This window comes from Chrysemys picta, unplaced genomic scaffold (genome assembly GCF_011386835.1).
Source record: "Chrysemys picta bellii isolate R12L10 unplaced genomic scaffold, ASM1138683v2 scaf426, whole genome shotgun sequence".
Lineage (NCBI taxonomy): Eukaryota > Metazoa > Chordata > Testudines > Emydidae > Chrysemys > Chrysemys picta.
Genome location: NW_027053133.1, coordinates 37,051 through 42,539, shown reverse-complemented (window position 1 = coordinate 42,539; position 5,489 = coordinate 37,051). Strand labels below are relative to the sequence as shown.

The following is a 5,489-nucleotide window of genomic DNA, read 5'->3' as shown; positions in this document are numbered from 1 at the left end:
CAGTCCCAGTTTCAATCAGAAGGCGTAGGGACACCCTGTGCAAGGTGTTGCACCCCTGACCACCTTGGCTAATAGCCATTGATGGACCTGTCCTCCAGGAACTTCTCTAATTCTTTTTTGAACCTGGTTATACTTTTGGCCTTCATGACAACCCCTGGCAATGAGTTACGAGTTGTGTTGTGTGAATAAATATTTCCTTAGGTTTGTATTAACCCAGGTTTGTGTGTGTGTGTGTCTGTGTCTGTGTCTGTGTGTGAAAGGATAAATAAAACTTCCCTATTTACTTTCTCCACACCATTCATGAATTTATAGGTGTCGGCATCCCATGGATTTATACAGAGGCAATATGATATTTTCTGTCTTATTATCTATCCCTTTCCTAATGCTTCCTAACATTTTGGTAGCCTTTTTGACTGCCATTGCACACTGAGTGGATGTTTTCAGAGAATTGACCATGATGACTCCACCCTTGAGTGGTAACAGCTGATTTAGACCCCCTCCGTTTGTATGTATAGTTGGGATTATGTTTTCCAATATACAGGAATCAGACTAGAAGATCTGATGGTTCCTTCTGGCCTTAAACTCTCTGAACGTATGACTGTTCCCAGCACTGGGAATTCTAGTTTCCGTCCATCTCAGCAGCAGCGCCCCATACCTTCTCCACCTTAGTCCCACCGCTGTTCACCATGGCAGACAGCAATCCCTCTGCAGTTGGCTGGCAGTTATTGTTGCAGTGATTCGTCAGGCCATCCATAACAGTCAGAATGAAATCTGTCCTCTCTCTTGGGTTGAAATAGACTCCAAAGAGCTGAAGCATACAGGGAAAAGTGTAATTTACAAAAGGCCTCGTCCTGATTCCACGGGGGGCTGATAACTACTGGAGCCCAGAGAAAGCCCTGTCTGGCGGTTGCAGGTCCTCTCCAGCTTCTCAGGGGCTCTGTTTTACTCCTTTCTATTACAGGGCCCCAGTGGCTGCTGAGGCTTCTGCTGCGAAACCATATCACTCACAGTGAGGCAAGAGGACTAGTTAAACCATTACAGTGGCCAACCGAGGAGTGATGCCGTGCACGTCAGGATGTGCATTTAGTGGTGTCAGACACCTACTTCTCAGGCATCCGAGGTGCAAGGGTCACCATTAAAAGATCAGCAGTTGCGGGATCCATGTAGTAATATTAGTAATGACTGTTACAGTACTCGGTCTTTGACTGTGACTGTATGTGATACCCTCCTACAACACATCCCAGCATAAATAGAGCACCCAAGTCCTGATTACGACACCATCACCATACTTCCTGGCTTGCAGCCTGACCCAAAGACCATTGAAATCAATGGAAAGACTTCCATTGGCTTCAATAGGTTTTGGATCAAGCCTATATAGTATAGACCTCGTTGTGACAGCTTCTAACAACCCAAAGTACTAGAGCAGTAGGCGTTCAACCTTCCCCATATGGACACTCCCTTTCCTATACTAGGACCCTCCCAGAATCCCCTTCCAAACTAGCCAAGACCCTGTCCCATTTGGCAATAAGGAAAGGGCAGGGTGGCTGTGCCCCCCAGGTTGGGAACCCATCTGTTAGAGCAGTGGTACACACAGGGGTGGCAGGTTTGTATAATTTTTGGCATTGCCCAGAATGGGTCCAAGTCCCACCTCCCCCTACACCTGCCTAAGGCTCTGGGAGGGAGTCTGGGTGAGGGAGGGGGTTTGGGGTGCAGGTTCTGGGAGGACGTTTGGGTGCAGGAGGGGTGCAGGCTCTGAGATGGAGTTTGGGTGCTGGGTGCAGGCTCTGAGCTGGGATAGAGGGTTTGGGTGTGGGAGGGGGCGTGCAGCTGGTCCAAGGATGAGCAGTTTGGGGTGCAGCAGGCAGGCTGACCCTGGGCTGGGGCAGGGGGCCAGAGAGGAGGACTCCCCCCAGCCCTCTCCCTGCTGGCGGCAGCGAGCTCTGTGGGAGAGGAAGGGGGGGCCTCCTCTCCGACCCCCAATACGACACTCATCCAAGCCCCCCCAGGCTGCTGCTCAGGAGGTCCAGCCAGGATAAGCCTCCCCCTCCCCTCCCCCGAGTCGACTCGGAGTCTCCTGCCGGGGGGCGGGGGGAGGGCTGCCATGCACTCCTCCCCTGCTCCCTCCGCAGGCGCAGCAGCCGCCTCAGCCTGCCCTCGGCGCCGCTTCCTTGTAGCCGGCTGCAGCAGCGGCTGGCGAGGGAGCACAGTGCGGAGCTGCAGGGGGCAGCCGCCCGCTGCCCAGGGAAGGCAGGGGCTCTTGGGGGAGGCGCGCGGGGCTGGCAGCCGGGGCTGGGGGAGGTGCGTGGGGGCGGCAGGCGGGGCCGGGAGAGAGACCCGGCCCCGAACATTGGTGGAGCCGGGTCCCCTGGGCCCTGAATTTTCTCAAGCCCGGGCACCATGGGCCCATATAACTTGCCGTCCCTGGGGGTACAGGGGGTACATCAACTCATCTAGATATTTGCTTAGTTTTACAACAGGCTACATAAAAAGCACTAGCAAAGTCAGTGCAAACTAACATTTCATACAGACAATGACTTGTTTATACTGCTCTATCTACTATATCAGTGTTTCTCAATCTGGGGGTGGCAACCCCCAGGGGGGTCATGGGATGGGTTTAGGGGGGTCACAAGTTTAGGGTCGCCATTGGGGGTGGCAAGCAGGGCCCCCGCAAATCTAAGATACATGCAGAAGCTGAAGCCCAAGCCAAGCCCACTGGTAGGTTTGCCAACTTTGTAATATTTAAAAACCGGACACTCATGCAGGAGTGCTGGACCGCTTCTGCCCTGCCTCTTCCCCCCGAGGCCCTGCCCCCCATTTGGTCCTCTTCTCCCCTTCCACTGTTGCTCACTGCTCTTCCCCTCTTCCCCGCCCAGGTCAGGAGCAATTTGCCTGCTGGGAGCTGCAGCCGCATGATGTGGGTAGGTGGCGGCCTCTGTTGAGTAGGGGCTGGTGCGAGTGATAACCTGGCACCTCCCCACCTCCCTCACCCGCAGTAACTGGACTTTGGGTGTCCGTCAGTAGATCTGACCGGACACTATCAGATCCCCTTTTCAACCAGATTTTCTGGTCGAAAACCAGGCACCCGGCCACCTTACCACCGCCCGGGGCTCAAGCTGAAGCCCGAACCCCGCCACCTGGGACTGAAATCAGTGTCTCCTGAAAGAGGTACAATAGTCTGGAAAGGTTGAGAACCACGTGCTAGAGAGTAGATCACTCTTTATGAGCATTTGTTGTCTTCACTGTTGTAGCTGTGTTGGTCCCAGGATATTAGAGACACAAGGTGGGTGAGGTTATATCTTTTATTGAACCAACTTCTGGCAGTGAGAGAGACCAGCTTTGAGCTACACAGAGCTCTTCTGTCTCTGTCTGAAGAAGAGCTCTGTATGGCTCCAAAGTTTGTCTCTTTCACCCACAGAAGTTGATCCAATAAAAAAATTGGACCTCACCCATCTTGTTTCTTTCTGAGCATGTCATTTCTAGCCATGAGGAAGGGCAGGAGCTGTAATTCTTGGGTAAGCCATACACAATAGAGATGGGCGATCCAGGGACAGGAAGTAGTTTGGAGCTGTGCGATACCGTATTGTACTGACACCAATGTAGAATGGTCATTAGTGCCAGGATGTGATTACCTCTGCGATCTTGGAGGGGCTGTTGCAAACCACAGTGGGGCTCCAAGCAGCCAGAAATTCCTTGTTCCTCTGTTCAGTCCATTCCACATTCTTTCTGTCCAACTGTGCAACTGAAATACATGTTAATAACACTCTTAACTTTCCATTCTGCTTCCTGGCTTCTGCTCTCATCTTTCTTTAGTGGACAAAGCCCTTTGTTTGGCCCTAATCCAGGAAAGCATTTAAGCACGTACATTATTCTAAGCAGATGAATAATCCCAGGGACTTCCGTGGGACTACTCGCCTGATGAAAGTTACAGATGTGCGTAAATGTTGTGCTGGATCAGGGCCTTGACCCCCAGAGTAAAGTGGCTCTATCAAGTGGTGACTGGAATCTAGCCAAACCACTTCAGTGGCATAGAAGTGGATTAACACAGTCATGAATCGAGCCCCAGATTTGGATCCAGATTTCCAACAGCCATCAAAGTTCTGGGGCGTTCGGGGTACAGGCATCTCGAACTGATCTAATTGGTCTGATGGCGTTTAATCCCCTATCATTGTGTCCCACTTACCCTTCCCATTCACACTGACGGAATGAGCTCTACCAGTCTCAGTTTGCGGTAACGTGTGTTGCCTTTCTCTGTATTCCCCCCCTCCCCTTTCCTTTCTTTGAAAGTCAGGGCTAGAATTACGGGATGACTATCAGACGCTTGTTTCTAGAGCCACAAAAAAACCAGCACTCTGTTCAAAGGAACAAATACCGAGCCAGATGCTCTACTTCTTCCTCAGGCACTATCCTGAACGGGAGCTTTGCCTGAGGAAAGTCTCTAGCATTTAGCTCCCAGGAGGGGGATTCAGATGCTCATCAGTGCTTCTCTTACTCTTTTGGCGCCACGCAATAGAGACGAGGTAATGAACAGCCTCTGCTGCCTTTGAGCCGATCGCCTTGACGGGATCCCCACAGCGGATCCCCAGCACTGCAACCAGGTGTCCGAGCCTGGTGAATGGAGACGCTTCCTAATTGTACAAAAGAGGAGAGGAGGAATCCATTACCACTGCAGGTAAAGCGGGCTGTGTCTCCTAGGCAAGGAGTCTATATCCACACAGTCCCTTTCTATAATGGGGCGTGATCCTCAGCTCTCCCTCTTCAGAAGAGGCTTGGGAGCCAGAAGAAGAATATAGGGCTCGATCCCGCACCACAGACGTCCACTGGAGTTTTGCCACAGACGTCAGTGGGAGCAAGATCAGGATCATAATGATCTGTAACGGCTGAAGTGGGCTGGAATGGAGAGGCCTCTTCCTGCAGCTCCACAAGAGGAAAGTATCCCATGATACTAGGATGAGGAATGGAGGCAAACAGGGAACCAGCTGGGGATGAAATGTCTTCAGTCTCTAGGATTTTGAAATCTCTTTTCTCTGAAATTCGTTAGATCCAACCATAGAAAAACCCGTTCTTCCTGTGCCCCTTGTTAGCTGCCTTTCCTGCATTGGAAAGAGGTGGCCTATTCCTCCAGGGCACTGGATTTATTTTCCAAGTGTATCAGACGCCAACCCATGTCAGTCAGGATGATGGACGAGCAACGAGATCGGTTTTTCCTCCGCCTATTAGGGAGCATTGCATTGTGGGGCCCATCAACATACTTCTAAGCAGGAAGTTTCTCTGGCGTGGAAGAGTGCCCTGTAGGTCTAGTTTGCAATCAGGTCACTAGAAGTCAAGAGTTACTCACATCCAGTTTGACTTCTGTGGCCACGAAGTTTAGGAGCAGTATGCTGCTCCATACAGCCCTCTCCCGCAAGCAATCTTTCCTGGACTGCATCCAGGAGTCCATGAGCTGCAGGAAAAACAAGAGAGGTTAAAAATAACAGGGGGAAAGGGTGTAT

The 5,489-nt window shown here is 51.6% G+C and overlaps 1 long non-coding RNA gene across 1 annotated transcript; it reads right to left on the bottom strand.

Moving 5' to 3' along the window:
- Positions 1 to 577: 577 nt before the first annotated feature.
- On the bottom strand, positions 578 to 4,854 carry LOC135978738 (uncharacterized). Its single transcript, XR_010596107.1, has 3 exons — positions 4,490 to 4,854; positions 3,630 to 3,739; positions 578 to 808 (listed from the first exon to the last, which is right to left on the bottom strand). It is a non-coding gene; the product is annotated as an uncharacterized LOC135978738 (long non-coding RNA).
- Positions 4,855 to 5,489: the final 635 nt, after the last annotated feature.